Source organism: Nomascus leucogenys, chromosome 17, assembly GCF_006542625.1.
Source record: "Nomascus leucogenys isolate Asia chromosome 17, Asia_NLE_v1, whole genome shotgun sequence".
NCBI classification, from domain to species: Eukaryota; Metazoa; Chordata; class Mammalia; order Primates; family Hylobatidae; genus Nomascus; species Nomascus leucogenys.
In genome coordinates this window covers 88527286-88543409 of record NC_044397.1, presented here as the reverse complement: position 1 = coordinate 88543409, position 16124 = coordinate 88527286, and the positions used below count along the sequence as shown (strand labels likewise).

At 51.0% G+C, this 16124-nt stretch overlaps 1 protein-coding gene across 3 annotated transcripts in view; it reads left to right on the top strand.

The window, feature by feature from the left end:
* Positions 1-16124, top strand: part of ERCC1 (ERCC excision repair 1, endonuclease non-catalytic subunit) — a 73173-nt gene that overhangs the window by 17574 nt on the left and 39475 nt on the right. Inside the window, exon 1 of one of the 3 annotated variants that reach the window (XM_030797358.1) lies at positions 12417-12461. The exons of the other annotated variants lie outside the window; for them this stretch is intronic. The gene's annotated coding sequence lies outside the window, so the exon portion shown is untranslated. Of the gene's footprint in view, positions 1-12416; positions 12462-16124 lie in introns of those variants that run through there. 3 annotated transcript variants of the gene reach the window in all.

The following is a 16124-nucleotide window of genomic DNA, read 5'->3' as shown; positions in this document are numbered from 1 at the left end:
GCTGGGATTATAAGCGTGAGCCACCGCGCCCAGCCTATTTTATTATTATTTTTTTAAGACGGAGTCTTGCTCTGTCACCCAGGCTGGAGTGCAGTGGCGCGATCTTGGCTCACTGCAGCCTTCACCTCTCGGATTCAAAAGATTCTCCTGCCTCAGCCTCCCGAGTAGCTGGGATTACAGGCGTGTGCTGCCACACCCGGCCAATTTTTTTGTATTTTTAGTAGAGACAGAGTTTCGCTATGTTGGCCAAGCTGGTCTTGAACTCCTAACCTCAAATGAACTCCTGACCTCAAACGATCCGCCTGCCTCAGCCTCCCAAACTGCTGGGATTACAGGCATGAGCCACTGCGCCCGGCCATCTTTTGCATTTCCAACAAGCCCCCTGGTAGTGCAGAAGCTTTGGCTCCAGGGACACCCCCTGGGAGGAACAAGGTCTGTGGGTTTCTGAGGCTCCAGAGGAGGGGAGGGGCATGTTCATGAGTGTGCATGTGTGGGTGTGTGTTTGACTGTTGTGACTGTGACCTCTGGGAGGGCAGATCCAGGCTGATTTAGTAAGGGCTGCTTCCTCAGTGCTCAGCATTGAATAGTGAGTGTGACTGGGTGGCTGAGCCGCTCCACACTGAGCAATCCCGAGGGCTTCCTGGAGAAGACGTCCCTGGAGTTTCAGGGAAGCAGACTAACCCAGATTGGACACTGTTAGCTTGACCCTCCCAATACCCCTGCATCCTGCGTTATACTCCTCCCCATGGCTCCTGAGGCCCTGCACGACCTGCTCCGAGGGTGCCCTAGTCTCATCTCTCCTCTCCCCTTTGTGTTCCAGATGCCTGGCCTCTCTCCCTGGACTTCAAGACTTTGCAGGTGCTTTTCCCTCTGCCTGAGTCACTCTTCCCTTCGCTTCCTCTGGCTCATAGTCTTTTCCTCCAGGTCTTAACTCCTATAACCTCTCCTCCAGGAAGCCCTCCCTGATCTCCAGGCTGAGTCAAGAGCCCCTCTCCCTGGGGTCCCTCCCTCCAACTCTGCCAATCTGGGCTCATCATTGTCTGGGGATAGGTTTGTCTCCCTCATTGGGTTGTGAGCTGGGTGAAAGCTCGGCCAGAACCATCCCGGTCACTGCCTTGTCCCCAGCATAGCACTTGGTACCCAATAGGTGGTTATTAAATATTCGTTCAAGCCAGGCACAGTGGCTCATGCCTGTAATCCCAGCACTTTGGGAGGCTGAGGCAGGAGAATCACTTGAGGCCAGAAGTTTGAGGCCAGCCCAGTCAACATAGTAAGACCCTGTCACTACAAAAAAGTTTAAAATAAAAACAATATAATATAAGAATAAATGAGGCAGGGCTGGTGGCTCAGCCTGTAATCCCAGCACATTGGGAGACTGAGGCGAGCAGATCACTTCAGGCCAGGAGTTTGAGACCAGCCTGGGCAACATGGTGAAACCCCATCTCTACTAAACATACAAAAATTAGTTGGGCGCAGTGGCGCACACCTGTAATCCCAGCTACTTGGTGGCTGAGGCACGAGACTCTCTTAAACCCAGGAGGCAGAGGCTTCAGTGAGCCGAGATTGCGCCACTGCACTCCATCCTGGGTGACAGAGTGAGACTCTGTCTCAATAAATAAATAAATAAATGTTTGTTGAGTAAATGGATCTTCACCATTCATTCATTTACTAATTCCTAAACTCTGACAGACTCTCAGACAGAAACATATCTGAGCCTTTTTTTTTCTTTTTTTTTTTTTTTTGAGACGGAGTCTCAGCCTGTTGCCCAGGCTGGAGTCCGGTGGTGCAATCTCGGCTCACTGCAACCTCCACCTCCCGGGTTCAAGCAATTCTCATGCCTCAGCCTCCCCGAGTAGCTGGGATTACAGGCATGTGCCACCACGCCCGGTTAATTTTTTGTATTTTTAGAAGAGACGGGTTTTCGCCATGTTGGCCAGGCTGGTTTTGAACTCCTCACCTCAGGTGATCCGCCCGCCTCGGCCTCCCAAAGTGCTGGGATTACAGGCGTGAGCCACCGCACACCCGGCCAACCTCTCTTTTGCCGTGAGGACAGAGACAGATACACACGTAGACAGGCTGAGATGTCCACGTACACACCCTATCCACAGATCTCAACAGACAGACACCTTTCACCTTTGTCTGTACAGGCACCTGATGACTATTTGTTTATTTTTGTTTTTGCTTTTGTTTTGAGACAAGGTCTTGCTCTGTCACCCAGGCTGGAGTGCAGTGGCGCAATCTTGGCTCACTGCAGTCTGGACCTCCTGGGCTCAATGGTCCTCCTGCCTAGGCTTCCCAAAGTGCTGGGATTATAGGCATGAGCCACCACGCCCGGCGACAAGATGACTATTTGAACACACGATCACACACACAGAGCAAAACACGTGCAGTTGTGCAAACACATCACATAGGTGTTCACACCCCAAACACACAGTAAATGACACACACCTTTGTCTACATAGATACACATCTACACACACACACAAATGGGTAGAGCTAGGACCCCTGCTCTCACAGTGATAACCTCAGAACTGTGGACTTGAAGAATGTCTTTTTTTTCTTTTTTCTTTTCTATTTTTTTTTTTTTTTTTTTTTTTGAGACAGGGTCTCCCTCTGTCACCCAGGCTGGAGTGCAGTGGCTCGATTTCAGCTCACTGCAGCCTCCACCTCCCAGGCTCAAGGGATCCTCCTGCCTCAGTCCCCCAAGTAGTAGCTGAGTAGCTGGGACTACAGGCGCCTGCTGCCATGCCTGGCTAATTTTCATATTTTTTGTAGATACGAAGTCTCACTATGTTGCCCAGGCTGTTCTCGAACTCCTGAGCTCAAGCGATCCACTCGCCTGGGCCTCCCAAACTGCTAGGGCTACAGGCCTGAACCACTGTGCCCGGCCTATTTGAAGAATTTCTTAGATATCCGTACAGACATGTGTGCGAAGGTTTACTCACAGTCACACCGGTACGAAAGAGCTCCTAAAGACCCACAGACTTGGCCGGTCGTGGTGGCTCATGCCTGTAATCCCAGCATTTTGGGAGGCCGAGGGAGGCAAATCATGAGGTTAGGAGTTTGAGACCAGCCTGGCCAACATGGTGAAACCCCATCTTTACTAAAAATACAAAAAATTAGCTGGGTGTATTGGTGGGCACCTGTAATCCCAGCTACTCGGGAGGCTGAGGCAGGAGAATCACTTGCACCCGGGAGTCAGAGGTTGCAGTGAGCCAAGATTGTGCCACTGCACTCCAGCCTGGGCAACAGAGTGAGATTCCATCTCAAAAAACAAAAAGACCCACTGACTTGCTTGGAGTGGCATCGAAATCTATAGAACAAGGCACTCCAGGCACACAAATACACGGAATCACACACCTAGCTTCCACTGCCATGCAGCCTCTTCCACACACACTCATAACTACACACACACACACACATGGGTTCACATATATGGGTATGCACAGAGTAGGGCAGACACACCCAGGTACAGACACAGACCTAAGCAGAGAGCCACCCTTGGATGCAGACTTGTCCCAGACCCTGGCCAGGGGTGCCACTCACTGCGGGGGCTCTCACCCACCCCCAATCCAGGGGGCACACACTGTGCAATGTATCACTCACTGACTACAACCACTCCAGGCATTGGGTGGTGAGAGTGCTTAGTGAGACTGGAGTAAGCCAGGAAGACTTCCTGGTGGAGGTGGATCTAGATAATCATCATTGAGTTCTAAAGAGTTATGAATGAGGAGGGAGTCCCTGAAGCACTCTCTCCCTACTACAGACATATATAACCAAAGAAGAGGCAGCAGGAAGGACTGCAGGGAGGTAAGAAGTAGAACTGTACCAAGGCAGTGAGAGTGACTGTTTTGGAGGCCTTCCTAGTTGGACTCAGGGATAAAAAATAACGTGCATTTGGCCAGGCACAGTGGCTCACACCTGTAATCCCAACACTGTGGGAGGCCAAGGCGGGTGGATCACCTAAGGTCTGGAGTTCAAGACCAGCCTGACCAACATGGGGAAACCCCGTCTCTTCTAAAAATACAAAAATTAGCTGGGCATGGTGGTAGGGGCCTGTAATCCCTGCTACTTGGGAGGCTGAGACAGGAGAATTGCTTGAACCTGGGAGGCGGAGGTTGCAGTGGGCCGAGATCGCACCACTGCACTACAGCCTGGGCAACAGAGCGAGACTCCAACACAAAAAAAAAAAAAAAAAAAAAGAAAAAGAAAAAAGAAAGAAACAAAAAAAGAGAAAATCATATGCTTAGTACTAAGAATCGTAACAGAGTCACTTGAGAAAGCTTACCATGTATGTACCAAGTGCCACACATACAGATGCAGTTGACTCTCTTTTTCCTTCTTCTTCTTCTTCTTCTTTTTTTTTTTTTTTGAGACAAGGTCTTATTCTGTCACCCAGGCTGGAGTGCAGTGGCACAATCTCAGCTCACTGCAACTTCCATCTCCCAGGCTCAAGTGATCCTCCCACCTCAGCATCCTGAGTAGCTGGGACTACAGGCATGAGCCACCATGCCCAGATAATTTTTTGATTTTTTTGTAGAGATGGGATCTCACTATGTTTCCCAGGCTGGTCTCGAACTCTTGGGCTCCAGCAATCCACCCACCTTGGCCTCCCAAAATGTCGGGATTACAGGCGTGCCATCAAAAAAGCGAGAGGATAGCTTGAGCTCAGGAGTTCGAGACCAGCCTGGGCAACATAGTGAGACGTCATCTCCATTATTTAAAAAAAAAAAAATGTAGAATGCCTAGAACAGCACCTGGCAGAAAGTATGTTCCCCGTAAGCATAGCTATTACAATAATAGTGATTTTTTTTGTTTGTGATAGGATCTTGTTCTGTTGTCTAGGCTGGAGTACAGTGGTGCAATCAATAACTCACTGCAGTCTCAAACTCCAACACTCCAGCAGTCCTCCCACCACAGCCTCCTGAGTACCTGGGACTACAGGCGCACACCACCACATCCAGCTAATTTTTAAATTTTTCTTTGTAGAGAAGGGGTCTTGCTATGATGTCCCGGTTGGTCTTGAACTTCTGGCCTCCAAGGGATCCGCCTACCTCTGCCTCATGAGTCACTGTGCCTAGCCTAATAATAATTGTTAGTACCCCCACTCAACAGATGAAGAAACTGTCCCTAGGCCTCAGTCCCTTGGGGAACTTGCAGGCTTGTGGGTAGTGAGGCCCCACAGGCCTGGGATGGGTGGAGTCAGGGGCTCCCCAGGCTGGGTGTTGAGTGTGCGTGTGTGCCTCTGCGTGTGTAAGCACATTGGTGATTCCACCGTCCTCCTGACTGACTCTTACGACCAAGTCTCTTACGATTTGGTGATTCTCTGCGCAAACACTCAGACCCCATCCCACCCCTGTGGGTCACCCAGCCGCTGCCCACAAGCCGCAGCCTCCCCGTCACACCCACACGTGCTTCCTCCTCACCCGCCAGGGCCTCCCCACAGGCTCTCCTTCCCAAACTTTCTCCTTCCTGCCCCATGTGGACGCCTGCGGCTGGGTGGTCTCTGGCTGTAGCCACCCTGTCCCTGACTCAGGCCCCATGCCCCCTCACTGACCCCTGTGTGCCCAGCCCAACCCCCGCAGCCAGACGGCCACTCGGGGGTGTTGTGGGGGGTCACAGCAGGCCACGTGCCCAGGGTGGCTGAATTCCGCCTGTGATTCAGTCGGCTTGTCTAGGCTGCCGGGGGTGCCCTGGCCGGGTGATGTCAGCGGCCAGGTATGTGGCTGGGGTTTCTCCCGGGGTGACTCAGGCTCCTGAACTACCCTCTCCCTCCTGCAGACACTCTGGGCTGCTGTCCAGGGCAGGCAGCCGGCTGGCTGCCTGACACTCCCTTCCCTGGCCCCCTCCACGCCCTCTTCAGCACAGAGCTGTGGGAACAGCAGGGCTGGGGGACTGGCACAAGAGGGATCCCAGAGGCCAGGGCCCCAGCCCAGCCTTCCCCTAAGACCAGGACTCACAAGTGGTTGTAGGATGACATTCATTCATTCATTCATTCAATCAGCCATTCAAATATTTAATCAGCACACCTACACACACACACACACACACACACACCGCAGTCACACACTCTAGGTGCTGGGGACAGAGCAGGAAACAAGACAGACAAAAATAAAAATTTCCTCAAATGGCTGGACATGGTTGCTCATTCCTGTAAACCCAGCACTTTGGGAAGCCAAGGCAGGAGGATTGCTTGAGCCCAGAAGTTTGAGACCAACCTGGGCAACATAGTGAGACCCCATCTCTACAAAAAAATAAGCCTGTAGCCCCAGCTACTCAGGAGGCTGAGGCAAGAGGATCGCTTAAGCCCAGGAGGTCAAGGCTGTCATCACACCACTGCGCTCCATCCAGCCTGTGTGACAGAGCCAGAGACAGACCCTATCTGAAAAAAAAAAAAAAAAAAAAAAAAAACTAGCTGGGCGTACTGGCGGGCACCTGTTATCCCAGCCACTTGGGAGGCTGAGGCAGGAGAATCGCTTGAACCCGGGAGGCGGAGGTTGCAGTGAGCCGAGATCGTGCCACTACACTCCAGCCAGGGAAAGAGAGTGAGACTCTGTCTCACAAAAAAAAAAAAAAGAAAGAAAATTCCTCACAAAGCCCTTTTCAGTATCTGCACCTAGTGCATTATTATTATTATTATTATTGTTTTTGACAATAATATTGTCACACTCTGTCGCCCAGGCTAGAGTGCAGTGGCATGATCTCGGCTCACTGCAACCTACACCTCCTGGGTTCAAGTTATTCTCCTGCCTCAACCTCCCGAGCAGCTGGAATTATAGGCACACACCACCAAGCCTGGTTAATTTTTTTGTATTTTTAGTAGAGACAGGGTTTTGCCATGTTGGCCAGGCTGGTCTCGAACTCCAGACCTCAGGTGATCCACCTTTCTCGGCCTCCCAAAATGCTGGGATTACAGGTGTGAGCCACCGTGCCTGGCCTATTGTTATTGCTATTATTGCCCCCCTCCAAATTCCACTAGCCTGTGAAACTCAGGCTGGTTTCTTTTCCTCCAGGTAGCTCTCCAAACAGCTCATGTCTTTCTTTTTTTTTTTTTTTTTTTTTGAGAGAGAGTCTTGCTTGGTCACCAGGCTGGAGTGCAGTGGTGCAATTTCGGCTCACTGCAACCTCCACCTCCCGAGTTCAAGTGATTCTCTTGCCTCTGCCTCCTGAGTATCTGGGACTACAGGCACGCGCCACCACACCCAGCTAATTTTTGTATTTTTAGTAGAGATGGGGTTTCACCAGGTTGACCAGGATGATCTTGATCTCTTGACCTTGCGATCCGCCTACCTCGGCCTCCCAAAGTGCTGGGGTTACAGGTATAAGCCACCAGGCCCAGCAAAACAGCTCATTTCTTATAGTTCCCAGCCCCAAAATAGTCCTAGGAGGAAGTCCTTTCTGGAGTCTGACCCTCAGTCTGCCTGCTTCAAATGTGCTCTTTCATCCGTCTTTCACTTCCCACTTTCTCAGTCCCATGGAGTGATTTGAACCTCAATTCCATCCCATTCCAACTTCACCCCTCATTTACCTTTCCTGAAACCAGACCACGGCTGGGCCTTGTAGCCATTGGGGTGTTCCAGATGCAGCTTCATTCAGTCCCAACTGGTCCTGGAGAAGGTCTGGAACATGCCCATGGTATAGGAAGGAAAGTGAGACTCAGGGCATTTGGGTACCCGGTAACACAGGACTACAGAGCTAAAGCCTGCATCTGCAACCCAGATTCTAGACACACACATGGACATCCAAGGACACACACAGACGAAGTAATAATACTGACGACAATCAAAACAGGTATTTTGTAAATGGTTGTTTTCTGCCAGGCATTTTCTAAATGCTTTCCATATGAACTCATTTACTCCCCCACAACAGTCCCATAAACTGGGTCTATTATTCTCCCCATTTGACAGATGAGGAAACCGAGTGCCTAGAGGTCCTAATGCCAGTACAAGGAAGGCCACACAGTTTGGCCGGACGCGGTGGCTCACTCCTGTAATCCCAGCACTTTGGGAGGCTGAGGCAGATGGGTAACTTGAGGTCAGGAGTTTGAGATCAGCCTGGCCAACATGGTGAAACCTCGTCTCTGCTAAAAATACACAAAAATTAGCTGGGCGTGGTGCAGGCACCTGTAATCCCAGCTACTCTACTCGGGAGGCTGAGGCAGGAGAATCCGGGAGGCAGAGGTTGCAGTGAGATGGAATCACACCTCTGCACTCCAGCCTGGGTGACGAAGTGAGACTCTGTCTCAAAAAAAAAAAAAAAAAAAAAAGACAACAGAGTTCAAATCCATAGTTTTTGGGGTTTTTTTATTTTTGTTTTTGTTTATTGTTTTTCTTTTGAGACAAAGTCTCACTCTGTTGCACAGGCTGGAGTACAGTGGTGTAATCACAGCTCACTGCAGCCTTGACCTCCTGGTCTCTGATGATCCTCCCACCACGGCCTGCAAAGTAGCTGGGACTCCAGGTGTGCACCACCATGCCTGGCTAATTTTTGTTTTGTTTTTATTGTTGTTGTTGTTGTTGTTTGAGACGGAGTTTCACTCTTGTTGCCCAGGCTGGAGTGCAATGACGCAATCTTGGATCACTGCAACCTCCACCTCCCGGGTTTCAGCAATTCTTTAGCTTCAGCCTTCCAAGTGGCTGGGATTACAGGCACCTGCCACCATGCCTGGCTATTTTTTTTTTATTTTTAGTAGAGATGGGGTTTCACCATGTTGGACAGGCTGGTCTCGAACTCCTGACCGCAGGTGGTCCACCCTCCTTGGCCTCCCAAATTGCTGGGATTACAGGCATGAGCCACTGCGCCTGGCCTAATTTTTGTATTATGTGTAGAGACAGGGTCTCACCTTGTTGCCCAGGCTGGTCTTGAACTCCAGGTCTCAAGTGATCCTCCTGCCTTAGCCTCCCAAAGTGCTGGGATTGCAGGTGTGAGCCAGTGCACCTGGCCTCCTACTCCATGTGGCCCTGATATGTGCCATGAGGCTCTGATATGTGCCATGCACTGTGGGGGGATGCCAAAAATTAGAGCTACATGGCTACAGAGACCCTCCTGTGCTATGGCCCACGCAGCTTCTAGACACACACAGAAGACCCAGTACCACAAAATCACTTGCAGGGTTACATGGATGTGTGTGCTTGACATGGACATAAGAGTCATTGATTCATTTACCCAACAAGGAATTACTGAGCACCTTCTTTGTGCAGGGTGGTGCTGGGGACCTGGCAGTGACCACAACAGCCCTGGGTCCTGCCCTCACAGGGTGCACAGTCCAGTGGGGGAGATGGACAGTAAACAAAGGAACAAATATATAATTAGACATTGCAATGAATGCTGTGGAGGGAGCTCTGAGAAATAATCTGCACACAAACGCAGGTACCTGCATGGTTACACACAGAAATCCAGAAACACACATGGCTAGGCACAGTGGCTCATGTCTATAATCCTAGCACTGTGGTGGGAGGCCGAGGTGAGAGGATCACTTGGAGCCAGGAATTGGAGACCAGCTTGGGCAACACAGCAAGATCCTGTCTCTACAAAAAAAAAATAGAAAATTAGCCAAGTGTAGTGGTGCTTGCCTGTAGTCCCCACTAGTCGGGAGACTGAGACAGGGGGATCACTTGAGCCCAGGAGTTTAAGACCAGCCTGGGCAACATAGCCAGACCCCATCTCTAAAAAACAAACAGAAAAGCCAGAAACACACACACACAGAACCAGAAATGCACGGCTAGAGGCAAAACTGTGCACATCCATGGGTACCTATACAGGCATTGTTTCACATAGATGACCACTTGCAAGACTCACAACTGCACACACATTCACATCTACACAGTCAGCAGGGCTACACACTCCCATATACCCAGATACACAAGTGCAAACCACAGAAACCACTCACTGAGTCCTCAGTTTTGCTCTCACACAGGAAATACCAGATGTGCACATTGTCACTGACTGTTGCTCACCTGTAGTCACATCCATTCACACTGTCACACACTCAATTTCTTCTCTCTGCTCAGAGATTCGCCCCAGCCCTGGTCACATGAAGCTACTGGATGGGGGGGTGTTGGGAGTGTGTGTTGGGGATGAGTTGTTAGAACCTCCCAGCTGTGGACAGCTTCCCGGACACAGGATGGAAGGACCGCGGGCTGCCTGTCTCTTGAAAGAGGCTCGAGAAAGACAGGCAAGAGAACCCCAAGGGAGCGGGGAAAGGAACGGGAGGGAGCTCTGGGGCTGTGGCTTGAGTGTGAACAGGTTGTCTCCCCTTGTCTGTCTGTCTCCCCTGGTGGGGACCCCAACCGCAACAGTGCACCCGGAAATCTGGCAATCCAAGGCAGAAACGGCAGGCCAGCGAAGTGTGTGCTTGTCCCTATTTTGGTTGTGATGGTTTGGGGGGGATATAAGACAGCCACAGCGCGGGAGGCGCTGGACAGACGGACATGCCGGGGAGGAGGGGGCACAGACGGACAGATACCCGAGCGGAGGCGGTCCCGGGGCAGACAGGAGGAGCGGGAGACAACAGACGGCGGCTGTCTAAAGGGAAACCGGTAATTTGGGAACCCGGTTCTCCCCCGCTTCCATCACCGCAATCCCCTCCACCCCCCGCCTCGGGCTCCCGGCGGGCCGGTCTGTCCGCCCGGGCCGGTCCTGGCTGCGCCCTGTGCGGCCGCGCCACCCAGCCCGGGACAAACAGCCCTCTCGTTGCTAGGCGACGGCGTTCCACAGTCCGTCGCGTCACCGCGTCTGCGCGGGCGTGGGGGGGCGCACGGAGACGGCGGCCGCGTCGTTTGTTGACGTTGCCCGGCAACCGGCGCGGCGCTGCCGGGCAACGCCGGCCGACTGTTCATTTTTTCTTTTTTTTTTTTGAGACGGAGTGTCGCTTTCGCTCTGTGGCCCAGGCTGGAGTGCAATGGCGCGATCTCGGCTCACTGCAACCTCTGCCTCCCGGGTTCAAGCGATTCTCCTGCCTCTGCCTCCACAGTAGTTGGGATTACAGGTGCGCACCACCACGGCCGACTAATTTTTGTATTTTTAGTAGAGACGGGGTTTCGCCATGTTGGTCAGTCTGGTCTCGAACTCCTGACCTCAGTTGATCCACCCGCCTAGGCCTCCCAAAGTGTTGGGATTACAGGCGTGAGACACCGCGCCCGGCCTCGACTGTTCATTCTCTTAAAGGAGCAGGAGCATTTTACAGGGGCCGACCTCGGCCGGCCGCGCGGCGGAACTGAGGCGTCAGAGGGAAATAAAAGGGTTCCTAACCTGGCGCATGAACGTTTAGGGAATTGGAGGCTGGGTTAGCCTTCCTGAGGAAGAGAAAAGATATAAGGCGAGAGCTCTGGGTATTTCAAATAGAGTGTTTGGAGATGTTAGTGCAATATTGATTGCACGTGTGCACAGGCAATGCCTGTGGAACTGTATGCATGGGAGTAGGTGATAGAGACACAGGGCTAGCAAGACCTGGGTTTAGTTACCCAATCCGGAACCTTGACCTGTGACTTCCTCTGAGCCTCCTTCCTTCCTGAAATGGAAGTGATAACATCACCCACCGCTAGAATTGTGACCATGAAATCCGGTAAAGCACTCAGTACCTAATAAGTGCTCCGTATAAAATAGGTTTAATTATGTTATTTAGTAACTGGATTCAGTCCCTAACTCGCTGGGCTTTTTTTGTTTTGTTTGAGATGGAGTTTTGCTCTTTTTGCCCAGGCTGGAGTGCAGTGGCATGATCTCGGCTCACTGCAACCTCCGCCTCCCATGTTCAAGCGATTCTCCTGCCTCAGCCTCCCGAGTAGCTGGGATTACAGGCACCCGCCACCATGCTGGGCTAATTTTGTATTTTTAGTAGGGACAAGGTTTCACCATATTGGCCAGGCTGGTCTTGAACTCCTGACCTCCAGTAATCCACTCGCCTCGGCCTCCCAAAGTTCTGGGATTACAGGCGTGACCCACCACGCCTGGCTATTTTGTTGGTTTTTTTTGAGACAAGGTCTCATTCTGTTGCCCAGGCTAGAGTGCAGTGGTATGATCACAGCTCACTGCAGCCTCACTTCCTGGGCTCAAGCAATCCTCCCGCCTCAGCCTACCAAGTAGCTGGGACTATAGGCACTGGCTAATTTTTTAATTTTTAATTTTTATTATTTTTTGTTTTTAGAGACGGGGGTCTCATTCTGTTGCCCAGGCTGCTCTCGAACTCCTCCTGGGCTCACCCGATCTTCCTGCCTTGGCCTCCCAAAGTGCTGGGGTTGCAGGCGTGAGCCACAGCATCCAGCTCCTCACTGGGTTTTGGAATACATATGATGGTGTTTGTAAAGTACTTACTGCAGCCAGGTGCACTCAATACACAGCAGTCGTTGTATTACTAGAGGTGTTTTTATTATTGTTTCCTCCACGCTGTAAAGGATCACGTGATAAGGCACTAGCAGATGTGGTTGGAATCCTTGCCGTGCTGAATCCTGGCTGTGTGATCCCAAGTAAGTTCCTTGCCCTCTCTGACCCTCTGCTTCCTCTGCAGTGAAATGCATGATCCTTATCCTTCACAATCACTTCCAGGTAAAGGTCCTGGGCGAGGGGCCCCCTCTCACTGGGCATGTCAGGTCAGTGCCCCGTGTCTGCCACATGACTCACGGGGCTACGTTATGTAAAGCTCCTTGATTCTGCACAGAGGGCAGGTTATATAAACGTATTTAATGTGCATCCTACATATCAGGCCTGGGGAGGAGACCTGGCTTGGTAAGGCTGAGATTGCTAAACCATGGCATTGGCTGTTTCTAGGAAGTAGGGCCTATTAAAGCATGGGCCAAGGAGACAGTATTATCTCCTTCAAAAGAAAATACATCCCTCCTGGGGTGGGGGGGGTCTCTCTAGGCCCCCAAATAGCTTTTTGTCTTTCTCAGTCTCTGATCCTTAATGTGTGTTTATCTCTCTCTGCATTTTTTTAAATTAATAAAACATTTTTTAAAAAATAAAGATGGGGTCTTACTATGTTGTCCAGGCTGGTCTCAAACTCCTGGGCTCAAGAGATCCTCCCACCTCAGCCTCTCAAAGTGCCGGGATTACCGGCATGAGTGACTGCGCCCAGCCTCTCTGCTTTTTTTCTGAACCCTATCTCTCTGATCTCTCTGTCTCTGTCTCATCATCTCTATGTATCTCTGTCACTTTCTGCTTTTATTCCCGTCAGTCCCTTTCTGGGTCTCTGTCTCTGTTTGTGATTTTCCTTTATTACTTAACTCTCCATTAACTTGTTTCCAAACATTCTTAGGAGAAATCTGAGTAGCACCAAGCCCCTCGCAGCTGACTGCTGTTTGATGTTGGGGTGAGCAGTCTGCTCTCTGGGCCTTGGCTCTTCCCTGTCTGTAAAATCAGATGCAGTAACTAGTACAAGCAGGCAGGGGTCCCAATCACTGGGGAGTATTTTAAAGGTGGGTTTCTCCAGTTCCACACCCACAAGCTGTGGGTCAGAATCTCAGAGAAAGACGACCAGGCACGATGGCTCATGCCTGTAATCCCAACACTTTGGGAGGCCAAGGTGGGTGGATCACCTGAGGTTAGGAGTTCCAGACCAGAATGGCCAGCATGGCGAAACCCCGTCTCTACTAAAAATACAAAAATTAGCCAGTCTTGGTGGCATACACCTGTAGTCCCAGCTACTTGGGAGACTGAGGCAGGAGAATCGCTTGAACCTGGGAGGCAGAGTTGCAGTGAGCTGAGATTGTGCCACCACACTCCAGTCTGGGTGACAGAGCAAGACATTGTCTCAAAAAAAAAAAAAAAAATCTCAGAGAAAGAGGCCCAGAGGATTATGCTATGTGAGTTACTCCCCGGGTGATTCTGAGCAACCAGCCAGAATTGCCAACCTGGGGCTGGACACGCCTGTCCAGAGGCCAGATTCTCATGGTACATAATAGGTGAGGTCCTATGGAAACACACAGCCAGGGACAAGAGTCATTCTGCGGCAGTTAAAGGATCCTGAGTGTGGAGGCATGAGAGAGACAGAGCTGGGTCAGAATGAGGCAAAGGTCAGAGATAGAGACAAGAAAAGAAAACAGAGAGATACACAGACATAAAGAGATAGAGGCTGGGCACAGTGGTTCACGCCTGTAATCCCATCACTTTGGGAGGCAGAGGCAGGTGGACCATCTGAGGTCAGGAGTTCAAGACCAGCCTGACCAACATGGCAAAACCCTGTCTCTACTAAAAATACAAAATTAGCCGGGCGTGGTGGCGCATGCCTGTAGTTCCAGATACTCAGAAGGGTGAGGCAGGAGAATCGCTTGAACCTGAAAGGCAGAGGTTGCAGTGAGCCTAGATCATGCCACTGTACTCCAGCCTGGATGACAAGAGCAAGTTTCCGTCTCAAAAAAAAAAAAAAAAAAAAAAAGCAAATCTGTGTTTTCTGCACACTGCCTGAAAATGCATTCCCAGAGCAGAAGGCCACATCTCCGTGTGTATGCATGACTGTGTTTAACATGTTGCTGCATGTAGCGCTGGGGTGTGCCAGGCCTAGGCTGTGATTGGGTGTGGGAGCCAGATACTGGGCTGGGAGGTTCTCGGTGGACCCTCTGTGCCTGTGCCAACCTGCCTCTAAGCAAGTGTCCTGGGTCAGCATTCTCCCTGTCTGGCCCCTACTTTCTTTTCTTTTCTTTTTTTTTTTTAGACAGAGTCTCACCCTGTCACCCAGGCTGGAGTGCAGTGGCGCGTTCTTGGCTCACTGCAACCTCCACCTCCTGGGTTCAAATGATTCTCCTGCCTCAGCCTCCTGAGTAGCTGAGATTACAGGCACTTGCCACTGCGCCCAGCTAATTTTTGTATTTTTAGTAGAGATGGGGTTTCACCATGTTGGCCAGGCTGGTCTCGAATTCCTCACCTTGTGATCTGCCCGCCTTGGCCTCCCAAAGTTCTGGGATTAGAGTTGTGAGCCACCTCTCCTGGCCCAGCTCCTACTTTCTACACCGGCTCCATGTGACTGATGAGGACATGGCTCCGGGAGTCCTGGGGCCCACATGGATGAGTAAAGGTTTAGATGTAGCTCTTGGCGCTGAGAGTGTTACGTTCGGGTGTGTGGGCTTGGGAATAGCTGTCCCAATAGAGGGGTACCATCTTTGGAGCTAGACTGAGCTGTGAGACCTTGGGCAAGTTAAGTGACCTCTTTGGGCCTCAGTTTGCACATCTGTAAAATAGGGATGTTAACTTCTATGGGGATGTGGTGAGTACCACCTAACATAATGGTAAGTGCTGCCATCTACTGATGGCTTGCTATGAATGTGCTTGTCAGCAAATTTTGCCGCTGTAAGTTAAAGGCTTCCAGAATCAATCCCTGCTACCTCCTGGTCCAAGTCACCATTGGACTCAACTGGACCATGACAGTGACTGGTCTCCCTGACTCCACACTTGTCCTCCAAAGTCTATTCCCCACCTACAACCCGAAGGACCCTGTTAAAATAAAAAACAAGCCAGGCGCGGTGGCTCATGCCTGTAATCCCAGCACTTTGGGAGGCCGAGGCAGGCAAATCACCTGAGGTCAGGAGTTCGAGACCAGCCTGGCCAACATTGTGTTGAGTGAAACCTCATCTCTATAAAAATGCAAAACAAAATTAGCCAGGCATGGTGGCATGCGCCTGTAATCCTAGCTACTTGGGAGGCTGAGGCAGGAGAATCGCTTGAACCCAGGAGGTGGAGGTTGCAGTGAGCCGAGGCCGCGCCATTGCACTCCAGCTTGGGCAGCAAGAAAGAAACTCCGTCTCAAAATAAATAAATAAATTAATTAAAAAATAAGAAACAGTTCACATCCCTCTTTTGCTCAAAACCCTCCCATAGCTCCTGACCCACTCTGTAAAAGACTTCACCTTGGCCCACCAGGCCCTGCAGGATCAGCCCTTAGTCTCTCTGATCTCTTCTGCTCCAGTGCCCTCCCCACGTTCTCTCTGTCCACCCACACTAGCCGCCTCCCTGTTCCTCCAACACGCCAGACATGCCCTCACCTTACACCCTTTGCACTTGCTTAGGCCATATATCTGCATGGCTTCTCCCAAACCAACTTCTAGTCTTTGCTTAAACATCACCTTCTCATTTAGGCCTTCCCTGACCATCCCATTTAAAATAGCAACCCCCAGCCCTCTGTCTCTGCTTTTCCCAGC